Source organism: Rattus norvegicus, chromosome 1 (genome assembly GCF_036323735.1).
Source record: "Rattus norvegicus strain BN/NHsdMcwi chromosome 1, GRCr8, whole genome shotgun sequence".
NCBI lineage: Eukaryota > Metazoa > Chordata > Mammalia > Rodentia > Muridae > Rattus > Rattus norvegicus.
Window position 1 is genome coordinate 68,624,369 of NC_086019.1, and position 20,665 is coordinate 68,645,033.

Here is a 20,665-nt window from a genome sequence, read left to right on the forward strand (position 1 = left end):
CAGGGTTGTTTCCATGTGTTCTTTCTTGATTGCTTCTATTTCCATTTTTAATTCCTTCAACTGTTTGATTGTGTTTTCCTGGAATTCTTTCAGGGATTTTTGCGATTCCTCTCTGTAGGCTTCTACTTGTTTATTAATGTTTTCCTGTGTTTCCCTAAGTGTGTTCATGTCTTTCTTTAAGTCCTCCAGCATCATGATCAGATATGATTTTGAAACTAGATCTTGCTTTTCTGGTGTGTTTGGATATTCCATGTTTGTTTTGGTGGGAGAATTGGGCTCCGATGATGGCATGTAGTCTTGGATTCTGTTGCTTGGGTTCCTGCGCTTGCCTCTCGCCATCAGATTATCTCTAGTGTTACTATGTTCTGCTATTTCTGACAGTGGCTAGACTGTCCTATAAGCCTGTGTGTCAGGAGTGCTGTAGACCTGTTTTCCTCTCTTTCAGTCAGTTATGGGGACAGAGTGTTCTGCTTTCGGGCGTGTAGTTTTTCCTCTCTACAGGTCTTCAGCTGTTCCTGTGGGCCTGTGTCTTGAGTTCACCAGGCAGCTTTCTTGCAGCAGACAAGTTGGTCTTAGCTGTGGTCCCGAGGCTCAAGTTTGCTCTCGGGGTGCTGCCCAATGGCTCTCTGCGGCGGCAGCAACCAGGAAGACCTGTGCTGCCCCTTCCGGGAGCTTCAGTGCACCAGGGTTCCAGATGGCCTTTGGTGTTTTCCTCTGGCGTCCGAGATGTATGTACAGAAAGCAGTCTCTTCTGGTTTCCCAGGCTTGTCTGCCTCTCTGAAGGTTCAGCTCTCCCTCCCACGGGATTTGGGTGCAGAGAACTGTTTATCTTGTCTGTTTCCCTCAGGTTCAGGTGGTGTCTCAGGCAGGGGTCCTGCCGCTCCTGGGCCCTCCCCCACGGGAGCCCAGAGGCCTTATACAGTTTCCTCTTGGGCCAGGGATGTGGGCAGGGGTGGGCAGTGTTGGTGGTCTCTTCCGCTCTGCAGCCTCAGGAGTGCCCACCTGATCAGGCGGTGAGGTGTCTTTCCCACAGGGTCTGGGAGCAGAGAGCTGCTGCGGGCCCGGGATCCGCGGGCGTGGGACCTCTGGCAAACACAGGACGTGCCTGGTCCTAGATGAACTCTGCCTCTGTGTGTCCCGATCTCACCAGGCAGCTCTCTTGCAGCAGACAAGTTCTCCATTACTCTTTACCAGCCTTACATGCCTCTGCCATTTCCTTCAGAAGCAGTAAAACAGACTATACCTTTGTCCTTATATAAAGACAGAAAAAACACTTTTTCCTAATCAATGTTCAGCTATTACTTTCCTCCTGCTGATTGTATAAACTGCTCAAGTTGAATAAGAAAGACCCATTGTTCATGGATGGTAGATTCTAAATTTAATGAGTTTCAAATTCTGGACAAGACTTACATCCTTTAACATGCTTGTCATTAGCAAGCTGCTCTCAGTAGTTCTATTTTCTGAAAGAGGACGTCTGTGTGAGCCCATCTAATCTGCTTCCCTAAGTATTGAAGAGGTTTTAAATTCACTTCCCTCCATTTGACATTGCACTGTGTTATCCTCCTATCCAGTGCTTTTGGATGAAGTGCAGATCAGTGATTGTGCACATGTGATTCTATTTCAGAAAATATTCTGCTTCTTGTTCCATCTAGTTCATCACTTTTCTGGGTTTAACTACTCTCCTTTTCTTTTAATAAGCCTATGCCCAGAGTCCAAGAGCTCTCTGTGCTTCCAACTCATTATAATGAATTATCAACTTGCAGGGAAATGTGGGGACCTATGACCAATGACAAGAGTCAAAAAGATGATATTTCACTAATCTTTTGGACACTGGATGGACAGGAGGCAAATGCTAAACCAATAATTTTATGTTTCTTTATTAATTATTGAGCACTAAATCATTCTCATTTTTATCATTAATTTTAGAATTCTTTCTCATCCATTCTAGGCTTTTATATTAAGAGGTTAACATCAGTTTATGTGGAATATGAGCCTGGATTAATTTTTTAAAAAATGGTACACATATAAATTCTTCTAGGATAAGACTATCAGACTTCCAATAATTTCAGACATGATGACTGTAAATTCTTGAATATTTTGATGTCAGGATTACCAGTTATTTTGCATTTGGTTGTATGAAGAATATAATGATTTTTTACTGTAGATTACAACATCGTGTTTATCATTTTACTAATATTCCATTAGAGTGCCAAGAATTCCCATATGTCTATATTTTACTGTAGGGTGATTTTAGCCCCGTAACTTAGGTGTTCTGAAGTTATTTACTTTATTGTTGGATAGAAGGACTTTGTGAGAGCTGGAGTCTAGGGACAGGCCCAGAGTTCTAAACAATTCTCTTACATGACAGATTTTTATATTAACTACAAACGCTTCATTAATTATTGTCAGCCTATGGGGGATAATAAAACAATAAGAAACTTGCTAAGAAGAGTTTTGCTTTGGAGACTCTCACAAGAAACTCATAATTGTTTCTTGTAAGTATGAAATCAAAATTTTTAGAAAACTTTTGGCTACTAATGATTGCATTGTTATTATCACTGCAAATGAAACAAAATTTGTAATTCAGAAGGGAACTTAAGTCATAGACCTTTATCCCTAGTTGCACTCTTCCTCCCACTACTGCCTATCATACAATCAGATACATGAACCAACTATCCCTCAGAGGAAGAAGTCAGATGAGTATCTTCTATTCTAGGAAGTGGTATTTACACTTAGCTTAAACAGAGCAAGAATGCCTTATTATATTTGGTCATGTTAAAGAGCCCAGAATATTCCTCCCAGGACTCCTTGTTTCCCACAAAGACATCGTGGGCTTGTGAGGGCATTCCCTTGATAGCCTTACTTTAAAGTACATCCACTTATAATAGTTCAACTATTTCCTTTTAGAAGTACAACTTATGAGAAAAACTTTCTGCCCCATTCATAAAATAAGTTCTCAGCTTTCTTACAGAGGCAAATACACTGAGCTCTCTCTCAAAATCAGTTGTGACTTGCGTTCTATGTCACACTATCTTATTACAAGTAAGATTTCATGTTTTATAAATGAATGCCAAGGTAGAATCATTTATTTGATACTTATAAATGTTTTCTTTCCTGGAATGATAACAAATAAATACATTTGAGGAAAACTGAACTTGTACTAGGACACTTTCTAGTAGTATGAGATCAAAACTTGAACACTGCATTTTCACATAATGACATTAATTTAGGATAAAATGCATTTTATCTAAAAACATGTGTATGGAGATTGAAATTTTTAAATTGGGGCTGACATCACCTTCTTTTTTAAATTTGAAGACCTTGATTTTATTGTAAATAGAATAAAATTGACATTAGGAACTGAGCATGTATAAGAGTAATCATCAAGAGGTAAACTATACAAAGTAGATAAATTGTGAAACATTGGTTTCTTGAAGAAAATAACAAAATATGACATGAAGAATAAGCTTAAGTTTATTTTAGGATGCCTACTGACACCATTTTAAGTTTTTACTGCTATTTTAATGCAACAAACTTTACCATGACATATATTAAATAAACACTTAGTGATATCTTTAAAGAAATGTAAAGTTATCAGTAAAGAAGCATTTATTTAACACTTAGTGTATGTCAGAATGTTTGTAATGCAAGACTCATCAGCAGTTCTGCAGAAGGAAAGTGAATATAGAAGAGCAATAATGATTCACTGTATGAGAAAGAATAAAATTATAAAGTGTGTACCAAATGGCATAATAGCATTTATTTTATGTGAGTCGGAAAATTAGTCGAAACGACCTTTTGTAGGATTCCAGGAATTCACTAATTTTTATTTTAATGTAGGATTACTGTTGATGTATTTTTCAGTGTGTGAGATAAGAGATTAAAGGTGAGAAAATAATGAATAACTTAAGAGTCATTACAACAGAAGACTCTTGGTGATCTGATAGAAATATATAAAATTTGGAATATATAAAATTTAATATGGTATTCCCAATAAATGTTGTCATTTCCTCGAAGTATGTCACTTATTTCTAGGATCACAATGTATAACGCTATTAAATTTCATTCTTTACTAAAACAATTTTATGATAAACTACAGATCTAGTAAGACTTAATTTAGAGATATGGCACTTCCCTATCCTCTGCATCAACTACAATGATTATAATTCTTAAGAAAAAAAGAGCTATGCAAATTAAATGCTTTCTTAAAAGCATAGAAGTATGGGGTTACAGTTCATATATATATATATATATATATATATATATATATATATATATTTCTTTGTTTACATTTCAAATGTTATTCCCTTTCCTAGTTTCCTGTCTGTAAGCCCCCTATTCTCTCCCTCTCCCCCATAAGGGTGTTCCTCCTATCCACCCCCCATTACCAACACCCCACATTCCCCTGCACTGGGGGACCAACCTTGGCAGGACCAAGGGTTTTGCCTTCTACTGGTGCACCAACAAGGCTATACTCTGCTACATACGCAGTTAGAGCCCTTGGTCAGTCCAGGAATAGACTTTGGATACTGATTTATTCCCTGGGAGCTCTGGTTGGTTACCATTGTGGTTCTTATGGTATTCCAAGCCCCATCAGCTCTTTCAATCCTTCCTCTAATTCCCCTGAAGGGGATCCTTTTCTTAGCTCAAAGATTTGCTGCTAACATTTACCTCTGTATTTGACATGTTCTGGTTGTGTCTCTCAGGAGAGATCTATATCTGGTCCCTTTCAGCATGTACTTCTTAGCTTCATCAATCTTATCTAGTTTTGGTGGTAGTATATATATGGGCCACATGTGGGGGACTCTCTGAATGGCCATTCCTTCAGTCTCTGCTCTAAATTTTAACTCCATATCCCCTCCTATGAATATTTTTGTTCCCCCTTTTTAGAGGGAGTAGAAGCATCCGCATTTTGCTCATCCTTCTTGAGCTTCCTGTGGTCTGTGGATTGCATATTATGTAATTCAAGCTTTTGGGCTAATATCCACTTATCAATGTGTGCATACCAAGTGTGTTTTTCTGTGATTGAGTTACCTCACTCAGGATGATATTTTCTAGATTTCTAGATTTCTAGATTCATTAGCCTCTGAATTTCGACATCACCTTCTTAATCTCAAGCTTAGTTAGCTTCCTTCTTATACAGTCTGGTATTCATGTGTTTCAAGTCTCTCACTCCCAAAAATGACATAAACTCAGAAAGCCATTTACCAAGTGTTTTCTCAGTTCTTGTCTTGGCAGTGAGCAGAATTCTGTATCTACATCAAATAGTAATAGAAATTAGAGAAATTACCAGAACATAAGGATAGCAAGATTATAACACATGAGTTTACAGTTTTCAATTTAGGTTTTTAAACTTCTGAGCATGATGAAACTGAAAGTATACATCAGCAAAAGTACCTTATTTTGGATAAGTACAGATTCACTGTGTGCTCATATGCAAAATCTTATCACTCAGAAGGCAAATGTAAGTCATTGGAAGTTTTCAAAGAGTCCTCCAGGCTAGCAAGCAGGAGTTGTACATATATCTTTCTGTTCTGATGGAATTTTTTTGTTTTCCATCTTTTGAATTATTGCTTTCTTGTCTCACTGAATGATGGTTGGAAACATTACACTTATCACTGGGTGCATTTCACTTTGTAGCCACCATCTCTAAAGATGTCTCTGCTGTGCCATTATTACTTTTTAGAAAATTAATGATTTTTCTTTCCTTCTAGATATGGTCAGTGATTCAATCAACATCATTTTGTCCATCCATTTCAATCTACATAGAACTTAAGATGAGATGCTGTAAAAGTATCTGAGTTTTCTTAACTATTCTTTGTTTGATTCTGTATATTCTGATAAATATTAGTTTTCTTTATATATGATCCTCATCTGGCACAGAAAATAAAGATTAAATACGATATCCTTAGGAACTTCATAAAGAGCTCTAATTGTGCACCACCACTGATATTCACAGGTGTCTGTTCAGGCTTGAGCACATGCTCTGCCACTAGAGTAATCAGCAATAGCTCAAGCACATTCAATGATGCTTATAAAGAACTCAGATTCTATTTTCATAATTCTTATATTTCAATTAAACAAACACAAAGTTGCAGGCCCACAGTTCAGTTAGGATAATTAATAAACACCCATCTAGAGTATCAAGACACAATATATTTGCTGTGTATAACAGTATCAGGAAGCCATACTGTGAAGCAGGAGGATTGTGGAAGGTTCCTGATAATCCTGGATTACAAAATGAGAACTTGTTTAAAATAAATCCCTCAAAGTGAGAAATGTACATTATTTTAAGCTAGCTTCATGAGAATTCTAAGTCATTACACCAATAATAGAGTTCTGTTTAGTTATTGGTGAAATTGAAGGGACTAGTACATATTTTTATCGGTGTGTTAAATTTTAAGAGATTATATCGCTACTTACCTACCTTCTCTACAGCACATATTCCTTCTCTTGATTCAGTCCAGCTGTTCTGCACACCTGGAATTGAATATACTGAATTCTTCAGAAACTTCACTGATGGTCTCCTGGTCTCTCTTCAGTGACTCCAAACCCATCAAACATGGGCAAGCCTAAGCCTATCTCCATGTCCCATTCAATTTTGGAATTGTCACTGAAACTGAGGCTTAATCTTAATTAATAGCCTTTCCTTATACCTTCTGGTCTCAAGCCTTAACCACTCTCCTGATTCATTCAATATTGCAATCTCCATTACAACTGAATCTGCATATGCCCTGAAGTACTCCCTGTGTCTATTTCTCTGTACCAAGTTCGATGTCCCTTCCATATCTTTAAAATCAGTAACATGTGGAGAAAACTTACCCCATATCCAGTTTAAGTAGCAGCATGATGTTCAGACTTTGCCAACCCTGGACAAGTTTCTCTATACTAACCCTAATAAAGTCCATAGTTTCAGCCTATAGATACCATATCCAGAAGTTAGGCATAGCCACTAGTTGAGATATGGGGCCATTCACTTTTCTCAAAAATATTAACCCAGAATTGCTCCTGTCTAAAAGAAATACAGGGACAAAGAGTGAAGTATGGACTGAACGAAAGGCCATCCAGAGACTGCCCCACCTAGGCACCCATCCCATCTACAGACACCAAAAACAGACACCATTGCTGATGCTGCAAAGCATTTGCTGACAGAAGACTAGTATGGCTTGTCGCTGAGAGGCCCTGCCAGAGCCTAACCAATAAAGATGTAGATGCTTGCAGCCAACCATTGAACTGAGCACTAGGACCACAATGGAGGAGTCAGGGAAAAGACTGAAGGACCTGAAGCGGTTTGCAATCCTATAGGAAGAACAACAATATCAACTAACCAGATACCTCAGAACTCCCAGGGACTAAAAACTAACCACAGAGTACCCACTGGGGGACCCATGGTTCCAGCTTCCTGTGTAGCAGAGGCTTAACTTATCTGCTATCAATGTGAAGGGACGTCCTTGCTCCTGTGGAGACTCTATGCCCCAGCGTGGGGGAATGCTAGGGTAGTGAGGTGGGAGTGGTGGGGGGAGTGGTGTGGGGGAAAACCCTCATAGAAGCAGGGGGAGGGACATGAAATAAGTGGATTGTGGAAACCCAGAAGGAGCATAACATTTCAAATGTAAATAAATAAAACAACCAAAAATGTTTAAAAATAAATAAAATACATACTTTACCTCCCTGAATCAAGTTTTTTTCACTTTGAATCATAATATACCCCATCTCCTCCCAGTACCCCCTCACACATATTCTACCCATGTTCAGCCCTCTTCTTTTCCTTTGAGGAGGTATATAGCTTTTCTGAGTATCATTAACATACAACACACCCTAACACCTCCCAAAAACCCACATTCTCAACAGTAACCCTCAACATTTCAATTGAGTATTTGTGTTGTTGGTGTCTAACTTAATGAGTTTGTTAAAAACTTTGGAAATTAGATCTCTGTCAGATGTATGGATGTTGACAATCTTTTTCCCAATCTACAGGCTGGTGTTTTGTAGTATCCTTTGACTTACAGAAGTTTTTCAGTTTCATGAGGTCCCATGGAATATTTGTTGATCTTAGTGCCTGTGCTGTTGGTGTACAGTTCAGGAATTTGTCTCCTGTACGAATAATTTCAAGTCTATTCCTCTGTTTCTATTCTGTTAGATTCAGTGTGTCTGGTTTTATCATGAAGTTGTCGATCAATTTGGGGTTAAATTTTATGCACAGTGACAAATATGAATCTATTTACATGCAAATATCTGGTTACAACAGAACAATTTGTTTAAGATGCTTTCCCTTTTCCAAAGTATGGTTTTGGCTTCTTTGTCAAAAACAAGTGTCTTTAGTGTCAGTTTACTTTTCAATTTTCTATTAGATTCAATAGATCAACTTGTGCAATTCTGTAACAATACCATGTTGTCATTATTAATATTGCCCTATAGAACAGCTTAAAGTCAGAAATGATGATACGTCTGAAATTTTTTTTTTTTTTTTTTTTTTTTTTAGGAGCTGGGGACTGAACCCAGGGCCTTGCGCTTCCTAGGCAAGCGCTCTACCACTGAGGTAAATCCCCAACCCCCACCTCTGGAATTTCTTTTATTGTTCAGGATTGTTTTGGCTATCATCAAATTTTTCCTTTTCCATATGAAGCAGAGAATTATTCCTTAAAGGTCTGTAAAGAGTTTTGTTGAAACTTTTATGACAATTGCATTGAATCTGTAGATTGCTTTTGTTAAGATGGTCATATTCATTAAGTCAATCCTACCTATCCATGGGCATGGAAGTTCTTTCCATCTTCTAATATTTTCCTCAACCTTTTGCTTAAGAGATTTAAGTTCTTGTTATGAAAGTCTTTCACTTGCTTGGCTAGAGTTGCACTGAGATACTATATTTAATTTGTGGCTGTTATGAAGAGTATCATTTCCCTAGTTTCTTTCTCATCCCATTAATTATTCATACAAAAGACGGAGGGCTACTGTTTTCTTTGAGATAATTTTACACCCAGTCAAATTGCTGGGTGTTTATCAGCTACAGCAATTCTCTGTTAGAAATTTTTAAGTAACTTATGTATGCTATCATATAATCTGTAAATAACAATTGCTCTTTTTAACGCTATGAAGAATTGTGTTGGAATTTTGATGGAGATTGTATTAAATTTGTAGATTGCTTTTAGCAAAATGGTCATTTTTACTATATTAATTCTGCAAATCCTTGAGCATGAGAGTCCTTTCTATCTTCTGAGATCTTCTTCAATATCTTCCTTCATAGACTTGAAGTTTTTGCCATAAAGATCATTCATTTGCTTGGTTAGAGTCACACTGAGGTATTTTATGTTATTTGTGACTATTGTGAAGGGTGTCATTTCCCTAATTTCTTTCTTAGCCTGTTTATCCTTTTAGAACAGGAAGGATACTGATTTCTTTGAGTTGATTTTATATGCAGCCACTTTGCTGGGTTGTTTATCAGGCTTAGTAGTTCTCTGGTGGAACTTTTGGATCACTTAAGTACATTATCATATCATCTGCAAATAGTGATATTTTGACTTCTTCCTTTCCAAATTATATCCCTTTACCTCCTTTTGTTGTCTGATTGCTCTGGCCAGGACTTCAAATACTATATTTTTATTATTAGATATATTTCTTATTTACATTTCAAATGTTATTCCAATCCTGGTTTCCTGTCCATAAGCCCCCTATACTCTCCCCCTCATCCATATGGTTTTCTCCACCCATCAACCACCCTTAACCACTTGCTGACATTACTCTGCACTGGGGATCCAACCTTGGCAGGATCAAGGGCTTCCCCTTCCACTGGTGCCACAACATGGTTATTCTTTACTACATATGCAGTTGTAGCCCTGGGTCAGTCCATGTATAGTCTTTGGGTAGTGGCTTAGTCCCTGGAAGCTCTGGTTGATTGCCATTGTTGTTTTTATGGGTTGCAAGCTCCTTCAACTCTTTCAATACCTTCTCTAATTCCCCGCCAAGTGGGTCCTGTTCTCATTTCAGTGGTTTGCTGCTAGCATTCAACTCTGTATTTGGCATGCTCTAGATGGGTCTCTGAGGAGAGATCTATATTCAGTCCCTTTCAGCACTCACTTTGTAGCTTCATCAAACTTATAAAGTTTTGGTGGCTGTATATGTATGGGCCACATGTGGGGCATGCTCTGAATGGCTGTTCCTTCAGTCTCTGCTCTAAACTTTGCAACCATATCCCCTCGTAAGAATATTTTTGTTCCCCCTTTTAAAGAAGGAGTGGGAGCATGGGCATTTTGGTCATCCTTCTTGAGTTTCCTGTGGTCTGTGGATTGCATCTTGGGTAATTCGAGCTTTTGGGATAATATTCACTTATCAATGAGTGCATAAAAAATGTGTTTTTCTTTGATTGGGTTACCTTACTCAGGATGATATTTTCTAGTTCTATCTATTTGCTTATGGATTTCATGAAGTCATTGTTTTTGATAGCTGAGTAGTACTCCATTGTGTAAATGTACCACATTTTTTAATTCATTCCTCTGTTCAAAGACATTTGACATCTTTCCATCTACGAGAGATTATAAATAAGGCAGCTATGTACAGAGTGGTGCATGTGCCCTTGTTGTTTGTTGGAGCATCTTTTGGGTATATGCCCAGGAGAGGTATAGCTAGGTCCTCAGGTAGTGGAATGTCCAATTTTCTGAGGAACCTCCAGACTGATTTCCAGAGTGTTTGTAAAAGTTTGCAATCCCACCAACAATGGAGGAGTGTTCCCCTTTCTCCACAATCTCGCCAGCATCTGCTGTCACCTGAGTTTTTGAACTTAGCCATTCTGACTGGTGTGAGGTAGACTCTCAGGATTATTTTGATTTGCATTTCCCTGATGACTAAGGATGTGGAACATTTCTTTAGGTGCTTTTCGGCCATTCAGTATTCCTTGATTGAGAATGTTTTACTTACCTCTGTACCCCATTTTTAATAGGATTATTTGGCTCTCTGGAGTCTACCTTCTTGAGTTCTTTGTATATTTTGGATATTAGTCATCTATCAGATGTAGGATAGATAAAGATCTTTTCCCAATCTGTTGGTTGCCATTTTGTCCTAATGACAATGTCCTTTGCCTTACAGAAGCTTGCAGTTTTATGAGATCCCATTTGTCTATTCTTGATCTTATAGCATAAGCCATTTGTGTTTTGTTTAGTAAATTTTCTCCAGTGCCCATGTGTTTGAGACTCCTCCCCTCTTTTTGACCATTAGTTTGAGTGTATCTAATTTGATGTGGAGGTCCTTGATCCACGTGGACTTAAACTTTGTATAGGGTGATAAGATTGGATCAATTTGCATTCTTCTATATGCTGAACTCCAGTGGAACCAGCACCATTTGTGCTATCTTTCTTCCATTGGACAGTTTTAGATCCTTTGTCAGTGACCAAGTGACCATAGGTGTTTGGGACCATTTCTGAGTCTTCAATTCTGTTCCACTAATCTATCTGCCTGTCTCTGTATCAATACCAGAGTATTTTTTAATCACTATTGCTCTGTAATTGCTTGAGGTCAGGAATGGTGATTCCCCCAGAATTTCTTTTATTGCTGAGTACAGTTTTCACTATCCTGGGTTTTGTGTTATGCCAAATTAATTTACAAATTGCTCTTTCTATCTCTATGAAGAATTGAGTAGGAATTTTGATGGGGATTGCAGTGAATCTGTAGATTGCTTTTGGCAAAATGGCCATATTTAATATATTAATCTTGCCAATCCATGAACATGGGAAATCTATCCATTTTCTGAGATTTTCAATTTCTTTCTTCAGAAATTTGAAGTTCTTGTCACACACATGTCTTACTTGCTTGGGTAAAGTCAAACCAAGTTATTTTTTATTATTTAGGACTATTGGGAAGGGTGTCATTTCCCAAATTTCTTTTTCAGCCTGAATGCTCTTTGAGTAGAGGAAGGCTACTGATTGGTTTGAGTTAATTTTTTGCTTCTTTTTTTTTTTTTTCGGAGCTGGGGACCGAACCCAGGGCCTTGCGCGTCCTAGGCAAGTGCTCTACCACTGAGCTAAATCCCCAACCCCGGTTTGAGTTAATTTTATACCACAATATTTTGCTGAAGATGTTTATCAGGCTTAGTAGTACTCTGGTGGAACTTTTGGGGTCACTTAAGTATACTATCATATCTTCTTCAAATAGTGATATTTGATTTCTTCCCTTCCAATTTGTATCCTTTTCACCTCTTTTCATTGTCTAATTGCTCTGGCTAGCATATTGAATACTGTATTGAATAGGTAGGGAGAGAGTGGGCAGTCTTGTGTAGTCCCTGATTTTACTGGGTTTGCTTCAAGTTTCTCTCCATTTAGTTTGATGTTTACTGGTTTGCTGTGTATTGCTTTTATTATGTTTAGATATGGGCCTTGATTTCCTGGACTTTCCAGGACTTTTATCATGAAGGGGTGTTGAATTTTGTCAAATGCTTTCTCAGCCTCTAATGAAATGATCATGTTGTTTTTATCTTTTAGTTGTATTTATATACTGGATTATATTGGTGGATTTCTGTTTATTGAACCACACCTGCATCCCCGGGATGAATCCTACTCAATCATGATGTGTGATTGTTTTGATGTCCTTTTGGATTCAGTTTGTAAAAAAAATTTATTGAGTACTTTTGCATCAATATTCATAAGGAAAAATGGTCTGAAGTTTTCTTAGGGTCTTTGTGTGGTTTAGATAAAAGAGTAATTGTGGCTTCATAGAAGGAATTTGGTAGTGCTCCATTATCAAGTACTATATGGGATAAGTTTGGAAAGAGTATGCAGACTTCTCTTGTCTCTGATTTTGGTGGAATTGCTTAAGTTTCTCTCCATTTAGTTTAAGGTTGGCTACTGGTTTGCTGTATATTGATTTTGCTATGTTTAGGTATGGACCTTCAATTCCTGATCTTTCCTAGACTTTTAAAATGAAATGGTGTTAAATTTTGTCAAATGCTTACTCAGCATCTAATGAGATGATCACGTGTTGTTGTTGTTCTTGTTGTTGTTGTTGTTGCTATTGTTGCTGAGTTTGTTCACATAGTGAATTACATTGATAGATTTCTGTATATTGAACCATCATTGCATCCCTGGGATGAACCCTACTTGATCATGATGGATGATTGCTTTGATGTGTTATTGGATTTGGTTTGAGAGAATTTTTTTGAGTAATTCTGTGTTGATATTCATAAGGGAAATTGGTATGGAGTTCACTTTTTTGTTGGGTCTTTGTGTGGTTTAGGAATAATTGTAATAAAAACTTCATAGAAGGACTGGATAGTGCTCTTTCTGTTTCTATTTTGTGAAATAGTTTGGACAGTATTGGTCATAGAAGAATGTCTGATAGAATTCTACCCTAAACAATTCTCATTCTGGGCTTTTTATAGTTGGGAGACTTTAAATAACTGCCTCTATTTCTTTAGTAGTTATGGGATTGTTTAGATGGTTTATCTGATCCTGATTTATATTTGATACCTGGTATCTGTCTAGAAAATTGTCCATTTCCCCTGATTTTCTAGTTTTGTTGATTATAGGAATTTGTAGTACGGCCTGATGCTTTTTGAATGTCCTCATATTCTGTTGTAATGTCTCCCTTTTCATCCTGACTTTGTTAATTTGGATAATCTCTCTGTACCCTTTGCTTAGTCTGACAAAGTCTTGTTGATTTTCTCAAAGAACCAACTCCTGATTTTGTTGATTCTTTGTTTAGTCCTTTTTGTTTCAACTTGGTTGATTTCATCCCTGAGTTTGGTTATTTTTTGCCATCTAATCTTCTTGGGTTTATTTGCTTCTTTTTGTTCTAAAGCTTTTACATGTGTTGTTAGTCTGCTGATGTATGCTCTTTCTGGTTTGTTTTTGAAGGCAGTAAAATCTTTGAGTTTTCCTCTTAGCACTGCTTTCTTTGTGTCCCATAAGTTTGGACATGTTGTGCCTTCATTTTCATTAAATTCTAAAAATTCTGTAATTTCTTTCTTTATTTCGTCTTTGAACAATTTATCATGGAGTAAATCATTGTTTAACTTCCATGTGTAGGTGTCCTTTCTGCTGTTTTTGTTGATGTTGAAGACCAGCATTAGTCTGTGATAATTTGATAGGGTGCATGGGATTATTTCAATCTTCTTTACCTTTGAGGTCTGTTTTGTGACCAATTACATGATAAATTTTGAAGAAGGTACCATGAGGTGCTGAGAAGAAGGTATATTCTTTTGTCTTAGGAGGAAATGTTCTATAAATATCTGGTAAACCCATTTGGTTCATAACTTCTGTTAGTTTCTCTATGTCTCTGTTTAGTTTTCTCTTTTTATTTCATGATCTGTCCATTGATGAGAGTGGGGTGTTGAAGATTCCCACTATACTTATGTGAGGTGCAATATGTATTTTGAGCTTTTGTAAGGTTTCTGTTATGAACGTGGGTGCCTTTGCATTTGGAGCATAGATATTCAGGATTGAGAGTTCATTTTGGTGGATTTTTCCTTTGAAGAAAATGAAGTGTCCTTCCGTATCTTTTTTGATAACATTTGGTTGAAAGTTGAGTTTTTTCGATATTGTAATGCCGACTCCAGTTTTTTTCATTAGACCATATGTTTGGAAAATTATTTTTGAGCCTTTTACTCTAAGGTAGTATCTGTCTTTGTTACTGAGGTATGTTTCCTGTATGCAGCAAAATATTCTGTCCTCTATACATATCCAGTCTGTTAATGTATGTCTTTTTATTGGGGAATTGAGTACATTGATGTAAATGAATATTAAGAAATAATGATTTTTTCCTGTTATTTTTGTTATTAGAAGTAGAACTATATTTGTGTGGCTCTCTTCTTTTGGGTTTGTTGCAAGGAGATTACTTGCTTGATTCTTCTAGGATGTAGTTTCTCTCCTTGTGTTGGAATTTTCCATCTTTTATCCTCTCTAGGGCTGGATTTGTGTATGTTATGTAAATTTGCTTTTTCATGGAATATCTTCGTTTCTCCATATATGTTAATAGAGAATTTTGCAGGATATAGTAGTCTTACCTCATATATTGGTTCTTATAGGGTCTGCATAACATCTGCCCAGGATCTTCTGGCTTTCATAGTCTCTGGTAAGATTATTTACTTTAATTCTGATAGGTCTGCCTTTATATTTTACTTGGACTTTTTTCCTTACTGCTTTTAATATTCTTTCTTTGTTCTGTACATTTGGTATTTTGACTATTATGTGATCAGAGGAATTTCTTTTCTGGTTTAATCTCTTTGGTGTCCTATAGGTTTCTTGTATGTTTATGGGCATCTTTTTCTTTAGTTTAAGGAAGTTTTCTTCTATAATTTTGTTGAAGATATTTATTGACTCTTTAATTTGGGAGTCTTTGCTCTCTTCTATACCAATTATCATTATGTTTGATCTCATTGTGTGCTGGGTTTCCTTGATATTTTGTGTTAGGGACTTTTTCCTTTTTGCATTTTCTATGATGGTTGTGTCCATGTTTTCTATAATGTCTTATGCCCCTGAGATTCTCTCTTCTATCTCTTGTATTCTGTTGGTGATGCTTGCATCTGTGTCTACTGGTCTCTTTCCTAGGTTTTCTATCTCCAGACTTGCCTCCCTTCATTCTTTCTTTATTGTTTCTATTTTCATTTTTAAACCCTGGATGGTTTTGTTCAATTCCTTCACCTGTTTGGATGTGTTTTAATGTAATCCTGTAAGGGACTTTTGTCTTTCTTATTTAAAGGCTTCCACTTGTTTGCCTGTGTTCCCCCGTGTTTCTTTAAGGGAGTTATTTATGTCCTCCCTAAAGTCCTCTATCATCATAATGAGATATGCCTTTAAATTCAAATATTTCTTTTCCGGTATGTTGGGATATCCAGTAGTTGCTTTGGTGGGGGAACTGGGCTCTGGTGATGCCAAGTAGTCTTGGTTTCTGTGCCTTAGGTTCCTGTGCGTGCCTCTTGCCATCAGTCTGTCTCCGGTGTTAGCTTGTCTTGCTGTCTCAGACTGTGGTTTGACACTCCTTTAAGCTTGTGTGTCAGGATTCCTGTAGGCCTGTTTTCTTTCAGCAGGATCGGTGTACAAAGAGCTGTTGTACCGGGTCAGTTCTGGGTGCAGGCAGAAACGAAAAGGGTCCTTCCCCAGACTGCTCCTGGGTTTGTGTGTCCTTAGGCCACCAGGTAGGTTGCTTTGAGCAGATTTGGCCTTATATCTTCTCTTAGGTGTGTCAGCACTCCTGGCAACTGTATTTTAGCTCTAAGTATAGCCAGAAACTGGAAGGGTCCTGCCCCAGACTGCTACTAGGTTCCTATGTCCAGGGGGCACAGAGGACACTAGGCATGTTCCTTTTGGTACAGGAATGTTGAGCAGAAGTGGTGGTCTTATCTGAGCTCTCAGGCTTGTCTACATTTCTGAGAATCCAGCTCTCTCTCCCATGGGATTTAAGTACAGAGGAATACTTCATTATTTTTTAAAATGGTTAATTTGTTCTCTGGAGTATTTCTTCAGTTCTTTTGATATTTTGAATATTTGTCTTCTATCAGATGTACATTTACTACATATCTTTTCCCAATTTATTGGTTGCATTTCATCCTATTAATAGTATGCTTTGCCTTACAGAAGATTTCCACTTTTTTGAGGTCTCCTACTTGTTGATTGTTGATCTGTTCAGGAAGTTTTCCCCTATGCCCAAGTATTTGAGTCTCTTCTCCACTTTCTCTTCTGTTAGTTTGAGTATATCTGGCTTTATGTGGAGGTAATTGATCCACTTGGACTTGAGCTATGTACAAAGAGATAATTATTGATGAATTTGCATTCTTCTACATGCAGTCCTCCAGTTGAACCAATACCATTTGTTTAAAATGCGATCTCTTGTCCTCTTGACAGTATTAACTTCTTTGTCAAAGATCAATTGAAAATAGGTGTGTGGGCTCATTTCTGGGTCATCAATTCTATTTCGTTGATCTACCAGTCTGTCTCTTTACAAGTACCATGCTATTTTTGTGACTATGCTCTATAGTGTAATTTGAAATCATAGACTTCCTACAGAAGTCCCCCCCCTTTTTTTGAGAATAGTTTTCTCTGCCATCTTTTTTTTTTTATTCCAAATGAATTTGAGAATTGCTCTTTTCATGTCTGTGAAGAATTGTCTCAGAATTTAGTTGGGAATTGCAACTGAGTCTGTAGATTGCTTTTGGTAAGATGGCCATTTTTACTATGAGTCCTGCCAGTCCATGAACATGGGAGATCTTTCCATCTTCTGAGATCTTTCCTTTCTTTCTTCAGGGATTTGAAACTCTTGTCATACAGATCTTTCACATGCTAGTTTAGAGCCACATCAAGGGATTTTATGTTATTTGGAACTATTGTGAAGGGTTTTGTTTCCCTAATTTCTTTCTCAGCCTGTTTACTCTTTGAGTACAGGAAAGCTACTGATTTGCTGGAGTTAATTTTATATCCAGCCACTATGCTGAAGTTGTTTATCAGCTATAGGAGCTCTCTGGTAAAATTTTTGGGTTTGCATATATGTACTATCATATCATATGCATATAGTGACATCTTGACTTCCTTCTTCCCGATATGTATCTCTTTGATCTTTTGTTGTCTAATTGCTCTGCCTAGAACTTCCAGTACTATATTCAATAGGTAAACAGAAAGTGAGCAGCCTTGTCTTGTCCCTGAATTTAATGGGATTTTTTTTTGTTTCTCTCCATTTAGTTTGATGTTGGCCATTGTTTTGCTGTATGTTTCTTGAGAATTTTACTAGTTATATTTTTTTGCATCAATGTTCATACGAGAAATTGGTCTGTACATCTTTTTTTTGCTTGGTGTTTCTGTGGTTTACATATCAGTGTAACTGAGGTTTCATAGAAAAAATTGGACAGTGTTCCTTCTGTGTCTATTTTATGGAATATTTTGAGAAGTATTGGTATTAGATCTTCTTTGAAGGTCTTATAGAGTTCTGCACTAAAACTATTTGGTTTCTGGCTTTTTTGTTTGTTTGGTTGGTTGGTTGGATGGTTGGGAGACTTCTATTGACTGCTTCTATTTCCTTGTAGGTTGTGGGAATTTTTCGATGTTTTATCTGATCCTGATTTAACTTTGGTGCCTGGTATTGGTCTAGAAAGTCATCCATTTCACTTATATTTCCAGTTTTGTTGAGCATAAACTTTTGTAGTAGGTTCTGATTATTTTGTGAATTTCCTCAATTTCTGTTGTTATGTCTCCCTTTTCAATTCTGATTTTGTTAATTTGACTACTGTCTGTGTGCCCTCTGGTTAGTCTGTCTAGGCTTATCTATTTTATTGATTGTCTCATAGAACCAGCTTTTAGTTCCTTGATTCTTGTACAGTTCTCTTTGTTTCTACTTGGTTGATTTCAGCCCTGCATTTGATTGTTTCCTGCGGTCTACTCCTTTTGAGTCTATTTGCTTCTTTTTGTTCTAGAGCACTCAGGTGTACTGTTAAGTAGCTAGTGGAAGATCTCTCCAGTTTCTTTATGGAAGTTTTCAGAGATATGAGAGTTCTACTTAGCACTATTGTCATTGTGTCTCATAAGTTTGTATATGCTGTGCCTTCATTTTTATTGAATTCTAAATAGTCTAATATCTTTCTTTATGTCTTTACTGACCAAGTTATCCTTGAGCAGGTAGTTCTTCAGCTTCCACTTGTTTGTGGGCTTTCTGGTTTGTTTCTTTTTTTTTGTTGTTGTTGTTGATATTGAACACCAGTCTTAGATATTTAGTTCATGGTATGCTGATAGTATATATAGGATTAATTCAATGGTTTTGTATCTGTTGAAGTTTGTGTTGTGTTCATTATATGGTTGATTTTTGAGAAGGTACCAGGAGGTGCATTCTTTTGTTTTAGGGTGAAATATTCTGAAGATATCTGTTAAATCCATTTGGTTCATAACTTCTTTAGTTTCATTGTTTCTGTGTTTTTAGTGTCACTTTCTGTTTTCATGATCTGTCCAATGCTGAGAGCAAGGTGTTGAAATTTCCTATTATTATGTGAGGTTCAATGTGTATTATGAGCTTTAGAATTTTTTTTTTACAAATGTGGGTTCCCTTGCATTTGGGGCATAGAGCATTGGTGTTCAGAATTGAGAGTTCATCTTGGTGAATTTTTCCTTTGATGAGTATATAGTGTTCTTTTTCTATTTTTTATAACTTTTGATACAAAATCTCTTTTATTGGATATTAGAATGACCACTCCAGCTTGTTTCTTGGGACAATTTGCTTGGAAAATTTTGTTCTACCCTTTATCTTTTAGGTAATGTCTGTCTGTGTCACTGATGTATGTTCCCTATATCCAGCAAAATGTTGGATCCTATTTATGTATCCAGCCTGCTAACCTATGTGTTTTTATTAGAGAATTTAGTCCACTGATGTTGAGAAATATTACGGACTAATGAGTGTTGCTTGTGGTCATTTTTGTTGATAGAGGTGTATTTCATGTGTTTTTTTTCATTTGTATTTGTTGTGAAGAGATTAATTTCTTGCTTTTCCTTGGGTGCAGTTTCCCTCCTTTTTTTGTACTTTTTCTTCTGTTATCCTCTGTAGTACTAGATTAGCAGAATGATTTTGTTTAAATTTGGTTTTTATCTTGCAATACCTTGGTTTCTTCCACTATGGTAATTAGGAGTTTTGCTGGGTATATTAGCCTGGGCTGACATTTTTGTTCAATTAGGGTCTGTATGCTGTCTACCCAGGATCTTCTGGCTTTTAGCTTCTCTGTTGAGAAGTCTGGTGTAATTCTTCTAAATCTGCCTTTATATGTTACTTGACCTTTTTTCCTTACTGTTTTCAATATTTTTCTTTTTTCTGTGCATTTTTTGTTTTAATTGTTATGTGATGGGAGAAATGCTATTCTGGTCCCATCTGTTTGATGTCCTGTAGGCTTCTTGTATGTTCATGGTCATCTCTTTCATTAGGTTGGGGAAGTTTTCTTCTATAATTTTGTTGAATTTGTTGATGGCATTTGCTAGTCCTTTGATTTGGAAATTCTCTCAGACTTCTGTACCTATTATTCTTAGATCCTGTCTTTTAATTTTTATCCTGAACTTCTGTGCTTTGACATAGGATCATTTTCCTTTTTGTATTTTCCTTGACTATTGTGTTGATGTCTTCTATGGTATCTTCTATGGCTGAGATTCTCTATCTCTTGTTTTCTGTTGGTGATACTTGCATCTGTGACTCCTGATCTCTTTACTAGGTTTTCCATATCAAGGGCTGTCTCTCTTTGTATTTTCTTTAATATTTCTATTTTCACTTTTAGACCCTGGACAGTTTTGTTCAATTCTTCACCTGTTTAATTGTGTTCTCCTGTATTTCTTTAAGGAATTTATTTGTTTCCTCTTTAAGGGCTTCTACTTGTTTGCTTGTATTCTCCTGTGTTTCTTTAAAGAAATGTATATATATGTATATATATATATATATATATATACATATATATATATATATATATATATATATATATATATCTTAAAGTTCTCTATTGTCTTCATGTAATGAGAATTTACATCTGAACCTTACTTTATAGGAGTGTTGTGATATCCAGGACTTGCTGTGGTGGGAGAACTGGGTTCTGGTGTTGCCAAGTCAAATTATGTTTTTACACAGGCTTTTCACTGTCTGGTTCTCTCTGATGTTATCTAGTCTCCCTGTCTCTGACTGGAGCCTGTCCTTTCTGTGAGCCTGTGAGCCTGTGAGCCTGTGAACCTGTGAG